This window comes from Pleurodeles waltl, chromosome 9 (assembly GCF_031143425.1).
Source record: "Pleurodeles waltl isolate 20211129_DDA chromosome 9, aPleWal1.hap1.20221129, whole genome shotgun sequence".
In the NCBI taxonomy this organism is placed as follows: domain Eukaryota; kingdom Metazoa; phylum Chordata; class Amphibia; order Caudata; family Salamandridae; genus Pleurodeles; species Pleurodeles waltl.
This window is the reverse complement of record NC_090448.1, coordinates 125,080,703-125,094,886: the sequence shown is the minus strand read 5'-3', so window position 1 is coordinate 125,094,886 and position 14,184 is coordinate 125,080,703. Positions and strand designations below refer to the sequence as shown.

At 42.2% G+C, this 14,184-nt stretch overlaps 1 protein-coding gene across 4 annotated transcripts in view; it reads right to left on the bottom strand.

Annotated features, from left to right (window-relative positions):
* PRKCD (protein kinase C delta) overlaps positions 1 to 5,259 on the bottom strand; it is a 315,192-nt gene extending 309,933 nt beyond the window's left edge. For all 4 annotated transcript variants that reach the window (XM_069206388.1, XM_069206389.1, XM_069206390.1 and 1 more), the window contains exon 1: positions 5,148 to 5,259. The gene's annotated coding sequence lies outside the window, so the exon portion shown is untranslated. The remainder of the gene's footprint in view (positions 1 to 5,147) is intronic.
* Positions 5,260 to 14,184: the final 8,925 nt, after the last annotated feature.

Genomic DNA, 14,184 nt, shown 5'->3' with positions numbered 1-14,184 from the left:
TTGAGCTATAGCAATGGTTAATTTTAACCTGGATTTAACCCATTCCTTTGGAAAGTACTCTAAAACAGAGTAACATTTGGCTTATGGTCAGTAACTGAAAGGAAACAATGAACACGCACCCTTTTCTCTTCAAACAAGCTTCTGTCTGAAATATTAGTATTGTTCAGAACAATATGTATCCCTCTACACTTCTAACTAAAACAAAACTCTATGGAAGAACATGCTCTTCCAAGATAATGAATCCACAGTTTCCAGAGCAGAAATGCAGTTAGATTGTAGCAATACCAGCAAAGCACAAAAGGTGGTGGTGTGTTTTCTGTTGACGGTGGGGGTGTGGCTTTGAGAGTAGAACTCAGTATTTTCTATTAATCACTTGAAAATATTGATGTGCGTCATGTTATTAAAATGTTAAATACCAGTGCAGTTGCAACAAAAGCCAAAAGCTGAAGCATCTAATGTACACAAAGTGGAAGACATTCCTGGACAAGAAGTACCATTAACACTCTGCTGAAAGGTTCCTGCCTCCATGAAGTAATGATGTCTTCCCTGCGCACATTTTACTGACTATCGAGAAGGGATTTTTGTTTTAAGCTCCGAGAATTGTGTTTAGAGCTTCCCATCGCTACAGCCCCACTTGCTTGCAGGAAAATAAAAATCAGTTACCTTTCAACCAGGAAGCTTATATCTTCTGATGCATGTCTATTAGTTGTTCCGAGGATTTGTTACTAGCATGTGGTAGGGGGAGGTGTAGAGGGTGTCAGAGCTTTCTCTGTTGTGGCCTGTAGGACCAACTGGAATTCTCTGCTTTTGCATCTTCATGTTATAAGGCCTAGCTGCCTTTTCACAATCTTCTAAAAACCTGCCTTTTCTCCAACTAGCTACTTTACCTCACTCTAGTTGTTCTTACTACCTACTACCAAGACATCATTTCTGGTAGCAGGGAGCTCTTCAAGTCTATCTTACATCTATTGTGTTTTAAGTCTCAGTTATCCCACATCTGCTAAACCTTGACATAGCTGTTTTAATGTAGTTAACAGTGCGGCGGTAGTACAGGTGCGCCAAAGACACCAGACCTTGCAATTGGAGGAGCGCAAATTTGACTCCAACCCTACACATCACAAATATGCAATATATATGTATTTAGCACTATATACTCTGTGTGATCCAGCACTATTAATGTTAAGTGTTGCAATACTGGAGTGCATGCACTAGAGAACAAGAGAATCATGTACTTGGTGTGCTTTAACCTTATTAAATGAAAGATAGTCATTTGAAATGATTTAGAAACCATCCTCATATTATTGAAATGTATTAACATCAGAGACAAGAAGAATTCATGTAAATGGGTGCATTAGTGGTTTCATTTTGCATTTATATGTAGTCAGCAGTTCCATTTACGCTAGGTATTTAACAGTAGCATTAATTTGTCTAAACTATAATAGGAGTGCTCTATCTAAACTGTAATAAGAGTCTAATTTGAATTCATGTACTGACATTTTCCTTCATTTGTAGTTTTAGGTGCCCAGCTGACACTCATTTTAACTGTGAATTATTGCATTTTAGGTTTAAATTAACAGAACTAGGCCTGAATTTCTCTCAACATAAAATGCTGTTTCCCCGTTTTTGCTTGCATGCCTTTTTATTTGTAGTAATGTTCACATGAAATGTTAGCTGGGGAATAGATGTTACACTGTCTTAGCCATAGAGAGCTTGAGAAGAAGACCTTGATGGAAGAACATGGCGAAACCGAGTGTGAGATGACACTCTCTATTGAGTAATGTTGCAGGTGTTTAAAGAAAACAGTGTTGTCAGGAAAGCTCTGACAGAAACTTTAGATGTTACAGCTAACAGCGTGAGCATGGAAAAAGACAATTGAGCCCCTGATGGAGTGAACGAGGGTAGTTGCTTAGAAGGATTTGTGTGATACTAATTAGCGCTCACAAAAGGTTGTTAGGCAGATCTCCTCTGGACTTTGAAAGGTACCGAACCCTATTTTCCCTACTCATTCTGTCCCTTTTCCCCAGTGTGGCTTTGGCCAGCACTTAATCATCTGATTCTAAGAAGACTATTTGTCAAGCTTCTAAATTGCCAACAGTATCCTCGATATGCTACCGCATATAGATCTTTCGCCTTTTTCAGCATTTTCCTGCCTTGTTGAGATTTTTCCTTTGAGTTAGAAACTTAGATTAATCTAGGTCCTAAAGCTAGATGACCTTAGCCATGTTCATGTTTAGGACAGGGAATCGAAGACTACCCGCTGAACACCACATCTTATGGCAAATTGCAGTATTTGAACTTCTTGTGATCTTGTATCTTTTCAGCACGTTTTTGAGATTGATTTAAACTAACTTGACTTTTAACTTGTAATAGAACTCCTTAACTTTGTTTTTGATTCCTGGTCCTCATTGTGTAGCCTAATGTGTTACACTAGTGATTTACAATTGCCGTGATTAACGCTAACTGCCTACACCCCTCGATTCGACAAGAAAGGTTCATCAGATAATTGAGAACTGGAAAGGCGAAAACAGCCCCATCATAAGTAAACCATTATACTTACTCTGCTCTTTCTTTGAGCAGTGCAATTTCAAAGCCCATTTTAAAAGGTTTGCATTGTTTTGTGAGCTAGAAGATAATTTGCTAACTTTAAGGTAGCCTAGTCATATTTTCAATGCACAACTGAGTGCTAAATGCAGGTTTTTTGGCATAGTTATGAGTCTGGCCCACTGAGGCAGTTTTGTACATTGAGCAGTGATGGTGAGCCTCCAATGCAGTTTAGCGTCATCCTAGTCACCAGGTTAATACTTGGTAATAAGTCATCGTGGACAGGCTCAGTTCCCAAGGGTAGTGTTCTATCCAGTTCCACTAACTCAACAATTGTATGCAATGACATGTTATGTTGGTTCTGGGCCCATCTTTTAACATGAAAACAGTTGTGTTTACATATTAAAAATTACACTTAACATGTATGAATGCACTTAAGTGATCAACTGCAACCTGTTTTACTGTTTGTGAAGTCATTGTCAGTTTCATCATTGGCACAGGAAGCAGTTTTTTTTACGCCAATTGTGTGGTTACATGCAGACTGTACAACAGAATTCATGGTGGAAAATGGCTCCATTTAGAACTTACAGTAATCACAAAATGAATCAGCCCCATACTGTCTACAGGTCTCCAACCTTAACACTATCATTTAACTTAATGAAACAACCTACTCAATACTAATGGTTCATACAGTAAGCAGCACCTACATATAATTTTCTATAATAGTGCGCTACTTTTGAGTAGCGTGCAAATGTAGCGCACAAATACCAAATTACATTAAAGTATCTGTAACAGAATACGATTAGTTGCAAGAGACACTGGGGAAGAAATAGTACAATCGTTAGAAAGCCATGTCAAACGGCTAGGTAGGTTACCGTACAAAAAGACTGCCTGTCACCATGTAAGTTATGTAGCTCACCGATTCCACTGCTTCTGCCTAGTAGCACTGTTAGTGTATTGCAGCTATACCGAAGCCACAGACATTGCTAAGCTCACATCAATTATTTTCTTTTTGCAGACACCAGCAAACTTGAAGGATAATTAATCGAAATAATAAACACACTCACAATGCTTTACAAAAAGAAGTCTCCAATTTTCTCCAACCAAGATATCAATCCCAAGTACCACAGGGATAAAGCAGTATTTATTAACACCCTTGGCCATCAAAGAAGACATAAGATAATAATATGAATCGCATGAGTTATTCAATATACTAAACGGCGTTTTGTGAAAATAGACGAGAAAAGGTTTTCTACCTGTCCCATCTGTTTATTCTTTTATTTGTAAAAAAAACTTAAGCCATTTCAAATAATAGTTTCAGAAACTAACTTGTACTGGTAAATGCCCCAATATAACCGTATACCTAAATAACCACAACAGCGCAGGAAACTGGTTACTTATGGATCTGTAAAGGAGTGTTAATATTATAAGGGTTTATAAATGGTAATACAAACGAGCAGTGGGCGGAAGTCCACTTCTAACTGTATGAAAACAGTGGGATGAAAGACTGATGGCGGCTGCGGTGGAGTTTGGCTTCTTTGACACACAGTGCACAGTGATGAGAGTACTGGAAGGAAGTGCTCCAGTCATGCGATCTTGCCTGAGAGCCGATGGTCCCTCTGGGACAGAGAGCACTCACCCGCATTTGCATAGAGGGCGTCCCCTTTACAGGAGGCACAAAAACACCGAGGACACATCTAGCTCATGAAATAATCAAATAACCTTACGCCGCGCCATGCTGTCAACATTCAGAGTTTCCGCGTAAAGTTGTTTTACTTTACTTCTCCCCTTCAAGGGGCTTGCGGGGCGGGTAATACAAGTGAGACACACATGGCTTACCCAGGTCACCATTTGTTTGCGCATACTAAGTGTGGCAGTGAATTAACGTGGTGAGGAAGGTTAGAGCCGTGATGTGAGGCTCCTAGCGCGCAGCCACGGTATTCTAGATCCAATTTACGCGCTCCTTTAGTCGCAAATCAATAAAGCCGAAGAAACACCACTCCCCATTTTGCACTGGTAGACTTTGCAGATGGGGAGAAGGACACACGGAAGATTAATTGGGGAGCAAACGATAAACCAAAAGCGAAAGAAAGATTTAACGATGTAGAACTTGGCAAAATAAATGCGGCGGCTCCACTCTTTATTATCTCGTCTGTAGGGGAGAGAAAAGCTGCCCGGCGAGACTGAAAAGCTGAAGATGGATGTGAAGTGCTGTTGCAACAACCCCAAGCACTTTACTGTAAGTTCTTCGAATCCACCCTACAAAAACAAGAGCTGGATTTTTTTTCTCTACTTGAAAACGATAGGAGTAACATCAGTGGAAAAAGAGGACACTTTTACTCTTTGCTACTTTTAAAGGCAGACGATGCGAGTGAAAGAAAGACGCCCGAGCCCGGAGCAGACCCGTGTGCTGGGAAGGGCAGTCGGGGCAGCCCGCACTCCCGGCTCAGCCCCGAGCCTGAGGTGCCGCAGGCACACGCAGAGCGAAGCCACATCTCTGGCCAGCTGTCCCACTCTACCAAAGTTGGGGAGCCGTAAAAAGCCTCTGTCCCACTCGCCCCCTCCTGGCTGCTCCCCCGGAAGCCCCATCTCCAGGCGCGCCTTACCTGCCGGCAGTTTCACAGGTGGGTCCGTAGAACTGAGCTATAGTTTCCCGTCTCTCCTCTGCCCCCTCTGTGCAGGTTCTGGGTACTCCGCTCACTTCCTCATACCAGTAAGGAGCAGGCGCGCATGCGCCCGGCTCTGTTTTGGCCTCTTCCCCTTCCCTCTTTTTGCATACATTACAAAAGTTGGAAGTGCTATTAGTTCCTAGACGCCAAAGCGCCGTAACGGGTGTTCGCGAGGCACTTTAAAACAACTCCGGCAGTGTTAAACATCGTTTCAAAAGTTCCATTCACCGCACTCCGTGTTTTGACTTCAATAACACACCAAAATCCAGAATTCTACGAAGTCAATCATTCATAGAATTTGTTTTTACTGTATTTTTGTCCCCTTACTGCCCAGAAGCCATGCCTCCCACACGTCTCTTCACAGCACTTTTTGCAACTACACTCCAGCATGAGACACAGGAAGAGCCACGGCAGGCTGAGAAGCAGGGGCTGGTTCGGGGGTCAGCGGATGTGGGGTTAATGAGGTATGCGGTCTACCAGCCAATTATGAGGGAACACACCACTGCTGTAAATGAAAAAAAATAGTCAGGGGATCCCATAAATAGGGAAACAACGGATGCCAGCAGAAGGGATGGGGCGCACGAGCTGGGGGAGTCATTAGGAGCAGGTTCACAGACAATTTATACATTTACATATTTTTTAAATCTCTGTCCCCGAGAAATTGGCAACAAGAATAGATGTGGTAAATCTGTTCTAACTCAACTGGGCACATTTTAAAATACCCTATGGGGTTAAGGCACCTGCTGCGGGGATGTCCCATTCCAGCAGTAAGCAATAAGATAACTCTGAAGCGATCTGTGTTCAGTTACGTCATACGTTTGACTCGTCATAAAGCAACATAAAGGGTTAAGGTGCCTGTTGCAAAGCATGTCACTTGCAGGCCACGGATGTGCATCTCATGTGGCTTAGATGGTTACTGCTTTAGTTGCACTTATACTTGTTTAACTGGGAGCAGCTTAATTCTTACTGCACCCCAACACGTAACAAAAGTAACTCGACAATTTAATCAACAGCATATATACTGTGTGCCTTTAACTTCTTAATGTAAAGTGAAGCATCAAACTATACTATTAAAAGTGCATTCACTGTAGAATTTAGAGGTTTCATTGATACTTGTGAGATCTAATGTTTAGCTTTAACATGACATTCATAGTTCCCATTCATATTTACCTTTACATAATGACATGTCGCATTTATTGAAAAGCACATTGCATATGTCACCATGTATTAATTGTTCGTGATTTACATTTATTCTGATTTTACGTCTCAGTTATAATCAAATGTTTGACCATGCTTATTCATGGTGCTTTACTACGTTAGCTTGAATAGGCCTTCGTTTTAAAATGCAAAATGCTTTTTCTGTGCTTCACGTATTGTTCCTTGGCAGGTGCAAATTCTTAGTTGCTTAGCTAGTGAAAGGAGTATTGTGTTTTAGAGACAGAAAGGCCGAGCAAGAAGAACTTGGCGCGGGCAGGATGACTTGGTGTACCTCCCATTCATTCACTATATGGGGATAAGAAACTGAAGGCCAACCTGTTTGTTATTGTTCCGTTGGATAAGAGAATCTCTCCATGTTGCAAGTGTGCTCCGTGAAAAGGAGAATTAATTGGGTTTCTGATGACATGTTCAGAAGATACAGGTGCTCCTGAAACCTTCTACCTTAATTTAGTGCTCTCCCTGTTAAAATTTCAGCAGATCTCTTTTGGACTTTGAGAGATGCAGACCTGTATACCTCTTGTCCTTACAGTGCATAGCTTCATGATAACACTGGATTCTATATTTTTTGAAGGCTTCTACTGGAGTCCTACGATGCTGACACCTACATTACTTTGTCCAGAGTCCTTTCAATTTCGCTCTATTTAGGATAGAATGTAAGCAGATGTCCCTATTTCAATTTGTGCCACATAGAAGGAACTTGCATTCTTTTATATATTACCAGTTCTTATTTCTTAGTTTTTGCATTTCAGTGACTGTAATCTTTATGTGCCTTACATTGAAAAGACTGAATCTGTTTTGGGTTTTTAGCTTGTCCATTTGAATTTTGTATCTTTGTAACCTGGTTATCATATTGAAATGATTAATAATTTGTAATTAATCAACTACATTTTAATAATGATTCCTGGTCCTTTTTGTGTAGCCAAATGGGCTTCACAGAATTGTAAAATTTGAATTTAATGCTTAACTCCTTGTCTGCCAACAGTTTGAAAAGATACAGAAGAGAACTGTTCATCACTTCCATGCATGCTCCAGAAAGATGGTTGCATTATTCAATGTTTCATTTGTTGGAACAGGAAGCTAGAACACCCACTATAGATTTGGCCAAGCCCAGTCCAAACCCTATAGTCCATGGTTCGAAGGATTGATGGCATTCCAGCCATTCGTGGGAGGATTGTAACAGCAGAGTATTGAGTATTAATTGGGTCCCGCATTGTCATAACTTACGTCTAGCTTACGATGTTGCGGAGATTGTGTGAAATGATACGGTGATGTTAAAGTTGTTGTGTGAGTGTGGTGCTTGATGCAGAGAATTTGAAGATGTTATCGGGTCCAAAGTGGCCTAAGACCCCAGGATAGTATTAAAAAGCGTAGAAGAGATTATATTATAATTGTCTGTTAAATTTGGTGGTGATTGTTGTGATACATCGTCAACGGCCTAATTGCAATAAGGACATTATCTTTGCGATAAAGTAAATGTAGTTTGGGTGGTGAATACCTAGTGCACGAGGAGGCACTATACTAATCCAGGTTATTCCCGACAGGTCAATGTTTCATTCAAGAGTGAGCTGGAGTGCCTTTCCGAACTGCTTGTGGAGTGATTGATTACTTTAGTTTGTTTAGTGGAGCAGACAAAGTTGTTTGTTGAATTTGCTTTGCAATTTGTTGTGCCTGTGTTTAGCATTGAGAAGATTGTGTTTGTGAAAACTGCAAAGGAGGGTGAGCCGTTGTGAGGAGTGAAGTTGATGTCACAGTATACTAAACTGGTATTGGTCGGATGGTGTTAAGTCGCGCTGGTATTGGCCATCCATGTCATAGAGTGTTGCGCTGCTATTGGTTGTTACCATTGGACGAGAACTGTGGGTGAAACAGAACAGATTTTAAATTGCAATAGTTGGAAAGTGGTTGAAAAATGAAATGTTTTAGGGCTTTATGAGACGTGTTGAGGGGAGAAGTGTAAATACCTGTTCAGGTAGGAGAAGAGGCACCACCTGAAGATACGCCAGGTCATTATATTGCTATAAATTTAAGTCTTCACACATGTATTTGACTGAACCAATGGCATAAGATCACTGAGAAAGAAGGTGTATTGAAGTGTCCTCGATGTGGCACATTTAATTTGAGAATCACTGAAAATTTAAGGCGAATACTCTATGAGGCTAAACCACGACTGAAGCCTGCAGAGTATGAAGCACTTAATGCTTGGGAACATGCAGCTCAAGCTAAACAGAGAGAGAAAAATCAGGGAAGGATCCAAAAGGCAATGCGCAGATGCTATGTGGGTTTCCCAGCACAAGTGGCGGAGAACTGACATGATAGAAGGAGCTAGATTGTACCCAGCACTGAGAAGTGAGGAGATGGATAGAGAGAAACGAAAGACAAGAAAACTGAAAGGGGAAAAGGTAAAGGAAATCAAGAACATAAATGAAAGTAGTGATACTGATTCCAGTGATTACATATTGAATATGCTGATATTGGCACATCCACCCCGCACAATGAAACCCAATGAGGAGGAGTGAGTGGTGCTGGTCTCCATGATTACTGTCCGAGTCACTATTGGTCCTGCGGTTCAATTGTACTGACCCAAATCATCAGCAGCTGCAACAGTACCTACAGGAGGAAATCCTTCAGTACCAACCCAGATAAATATACCTCTTGCTACCTCACTGAGGCTGACCGCAAATCCAACAGTGTTTACTTCTGTGGGAGGGTTTACTCCAAGATTGTCAGACATTGATCTGTCTAACTGGAGCCCACTCCAAGGTGCTGTTGGTGGAAATTCTGAAAGTAGAGTTGTACATAGCACTCCTATGGCACAGAGAGGAAGATATTAACAAGCTTTAGATGATCTGTTTAGATTATCTTATTGGTCCCTAGGAGAAGGTGAAAGTTCAGGAACAAACATAGAATTTGTTCAGACTCCAGTGAAGTAGATTGCAGTGGATGTGGACAGGCTGAAGTTAGAATTTGATGAGATGATTTCAGGGAACCTTGAACTTTCTCGATTAAATACCTATCAAGAAAGTGTACTTGTATTCATGTGTAAAGATGTCACCAAATGTGCAGGACAATCTCATGATACATTTTCTGAACTGGCTCAAACATATGAGATAGATGTAAATCGAACCTAGAAATTGCAGAAAAATGATCACATTTTTTTTATGAGAATGAAATTTTTAGCATGAGCACAACAGGAATGAAAATGCAAATCAGAGAATTAATTAAGAGCACTCGAAAGTCGAGCAAATTAGACATATGAGAGATTAGATGGAAGAAAAAGAATGAACAAAAGAAATTGAAGGGAGAACCGCCTATGCCTATAGGGGGCAGATAGGGTACTTCAAACAACATTTCCATTAACAAAGTGTCTGGTGGAGGCTATTTCCATGTACCTTGGAGTAAAAGTGATCTTGCTTTATTCACTGGTTATTCCAAATTGAGAGAGACACCTCTTGAGTGGTATAAACAGGCTGAGAGGTTTGTAAAGATCTCACAGGTTTTGTGGGTGGATTTGAACACATTCTTTGACATTGTAGTACCAAGTGATTTGTGAGCAGAATGTAAAGTAGCCATTGAGTGACCAGAAAAGGAGCCCACAAGAAATCTGATCACAAATGCCCCTTCATCTTTAGTGATGTAGCAGTATCAGCAAGTGATGATCTTTTTGAAAGGGAAAATACCAGCAAAGGAAAGAACAACCCAGGAACCCAAAGAGTTGGTGAATGCCTTTTACAACATATTGTAGCAGGTGTTTAAGCAGCATAGTGGACTGGAGACTTTGGAACCCAAAGATATGGGAAATTTTGTGTCTATATTTGCGATGGTATGGAGACCTGAGATTAGCGTGATGATTCAGCAGCACTTGATTTGTTGGCAGAACAAGTCAGTAGATGAGATATGCAAAATATTGCAGCAGTGAAATGGAGATGAAGCAGACACAATGGAAAGAAAAGTTAATGGTGGCACAGATGAAAGCAGCACAGAGAGGAGTTCAGAGTCAACCTTTTATAGGCAATGTTGGTCCCATGAAAGAAGTGTATCAGCAGGGAACATCAATAATGCAAGGTGGAAATGGGTTTCTGCTGCAGGGTAGAGGACGTGGTGTCTCGATTGATCGGAGTACTGGAATTGATGTGGCTACTTTGAAGATGACAAATCCTTGTCATTTTTGCAATAAGCTAGGCCATTGGAAGTGGGAATGCCATCTTAATCCTAGAAATTCAGGATTTGTAGAACCTCAGAATAATAATCCTGTACAGTCACACTCTATGCAAAAACAGAGAACCCAAAATTTTTATGTGCCTCAAGGACTGATGATATACTTCCCACAAGCTTCAATGCCACAAAAAAAATGTGTGTGTGGTCCCAGACAAAATGTGAAACAGGTCCCAAATGTTAATCAAGCGTTTCCTCAGAATCAGAGTATATTTTAGCAGTTCCCTATGTTTGAAGCACTTGATGACAACGGTCCTGAGACTGTCTTATGACAGTGCCTGAAGGGGGAGGAAGAATGCATGCTTGATGCAGTCTTAGAGACAGACCAGAGTAGTCTGTTTGAGGATGGTGAGGTAAGTGGCCACCGCACATAATTTTTGTTCAATACTGGTGCTACCTGCTCTACTGTGTGAACAGCGGAGGTTCCATATCTGCCCTACCAGGGAAGAAAAGTCCAAGTTGTAGGCATTGCAAACAAACAAATGACAAACCTGGTCACAGAAGAAGTACCTATTGAAATTGGGCCTTTTGAAAAGAATCACCAATTTGTTGTATGTTATCTAGTCCGGTGAGTCTCTTGGAAGGAGACCTGTGTGTAAGCTCAGTTGTATCATCCAGTGCACCCCAAGAAGTATTGAGCTACAGACATATGATGAGGATGCTGCTTTTAGAATGACGAGAGATGATATTTCTGTTGCACTGTTTCTTATGATGACAATTGATGAGCTATCACCAGATCTTAGAGATACAGGAAGCCTGAAGTATGTGATTTTTCAGGAAAGGGCATAGGGCTCATCAAAGGCGTTGAACCTGTCTGTAAAAAGGGGAAACCTAATGTTGAATATCCAAGAACCCTGCAGTACAATCTGACTCCTGCAGCAATTGCAGGGATTACCACAGTGATCAGATCAATGATACAACAGGGTATTCTCAAGGGGGTAATGGGGAGTCCATGAAACTCACCCATTATGGGCTTGCAGAAGCCTAGCGGTAAATACTGCATTATTCAAGATTTGAGTAAAATCAATGCCATTGTAGTCCCATGTTGTACCGAATCATGCTGTGGTTTTATTCCAGATTTCATGTGAGGCTGAGTGGTTCACTGTCATTGATTTGTGCCAGTCCTTGTTTTCTATACCCTTGCAATAGGACAGCCAGTTCCTCTTTGCATTTCGGTATTGAGGTCGTGTTTTGGCATGGTGCTGAGTCCCACAAGGGTACCCTGAGAGTCCATTAATCTTTAATCAGATTCTTAAAAATAATCTTGAGTCCCTGGTTGTTATACCTGGCATCCTTGGCGTAGTCTCCCCTGTCTTTTTGCCTCTGCTTCCTATGTTGTGACTGCGTGCTGGACTATGTTTTTGCTAGTTTTGGTGCTCTGGGCACGTTACCATTGCTAACCAGTGCTAACATGAAAGTGCTCTCTTTGTAAACTTTATGTGTAATTGGCTTTTCCATGATTGGCATATTTGATTTACTAGTGAGTCCCTACTAAAGTGCACTAGAGGTGCCCAGGGCCTGTAAATCAAATGCTTCTAGTGGGCCTGCAGCACTGATTGTGTCACCCACATGAGTAGCACTGTAAACATGGCTCAGACCTGCCACTGCAGTGTCTGTGTGTGCAGTTTCAAACTACCAATTTGACCTGGCAAGTGTACCCACTTACCAGGCCCAAACCTTCCTTTTTTGTACATGTAAGGCACCCTAAAGTAGGCCCTAGGTAGCCCCATGGGCAGGGTGCAGTGTATGTGAAAGGTAGGACATGTACTGATGTGTTGTACCTGTTCTGACGGTGAAATACTGCCAACTTCGTCTCTCAGCGTTGCAAGGCCTATCTCTCTCATAGGGTAACATGGGACTTGCTTTAAATATCTTTTAAGTGCAATTTCCCATTGGGAGCAGATGGAGATTTGGAGTTTGGGGTCTCTGAACTCACAGTTTAAAAATACACTTTTGGGTAAAGTTGGTTTTTAGATTGTCAGTTTGAAAATGCCACTTTTAGAAAGTGGGCATTTTCTTGCTTAACGATTTTGTGTCAGTCTGACCCAGGAATGCATGCCACGTCTGGGTCAGACTAACAGTTGGGCTGTTGTGAATTCCCTCTAGCCAGTTACACAAAGGGAGCTGGGGTGTAGCCTGCATATCCCGATGAGTTTCCTGGGCTAGATTGGGGAGGGAGGAGCTGCCAATTACATCTGAATGGGCTGTGCCTGTCCTCACACAATGCAGTCTCCAACCCCCTGGTGTGTTTGGATGCCAGGCCTGGGCAAGGCAGGATCTTGTCAACAACATAGACTTTCCTTTGAAGTTTGCCTACTTCAAGGGCAGAAAGGAGTATAAGTAGTGGACCCAAAACCCCAGACTTTTAGAACACTTCTGGATCAAGAGGAACCTCTTCCAAGGAGAAGAGCTGAAGAGCTGGAGGAGGAGTACTGCCCCTTTGCTGTATGTGTTTTGCTGGGTTGGCGTGCTGTTGCTGCTTCTGCCTTAGAGAGGGCAAAGTGTGGACTTTGCTGTGTATCCTGCTTGAGAAGATTCTACAAGGGCTTGGACTGAGCTGGCTCTTCTCTGTTCTGAAGCCTCAGCGACATCAAAGAGTTCCTCTACCAGCACCTGGACTCTCTTGCTGAGACACCTACCCTGCCAAGTGGTAACTAATCCAGTCCCTGGTCCTTTGAAAGGAGAAGCTGGTGAAAAACCAAGAAGAACCAAATGCACAGACTTTGGATGATACCCGGACTGAGGCTGCTGCTGGATCCTGCGACGCCATAACGACCATGCAGGCCCGACGCCACTGCAGCATCGATGAAGTCCATGACTCTGTGAGTTCCGAAGTGCTGTGTCACTGACGTCCGTGACACCCGACTCCACTGCAGCACCTGCAGCCTCGTGGTGTGACCGCGACCCGTGGGGTCGCCGCACCACGTCGTGACTGCTGGATACCAACCCCGCCGGAAGTGCAAGGATCCAACACTTCGCACCGATGCCGCCTCACCTCCACAGCTCCATAGCAAGGACCTGACACCACGACCCAATGCCTCCGCTCCTTCACTCCACAGCACCGGAACCAATGCTGCACCAGATCCAGTGACGCCTCAATCCCCAATTCCGTGCACCAGTTTGTGTCCTCATTTTAACATGGGACTATACCTGGGTAGGCCCGTGCAACTCATTGACCAGCACCATTGGCGTTGGATTATTGGGAACAACTCTGTCACGACGCTGTGATATCACCAAATTGGAGCATTTGTGTTTCTATGTGCTATATTCAAGTTTAATCTTTAAAAAGGCATAACTGTGCTTGTATATGTCAGATGTTTGTCCCTTTGGTCTTGTTTTACTTAGATAAATATTGGCTATTTATCTAATGTGATGAGTCTTTTGTGGTGTTTTCACTGTGTTATTGTGTGTGATTGTACAACTACTTTACACATTGCCTCTGAAATAAGCCTAACTGTTTGTGCCAAACTACTAACGCAGGGGTTAATCTAGGTGTATATCTCCCTTACCCTGACTAAAGTGAGGGTTCCTGCTTAGACGGAGT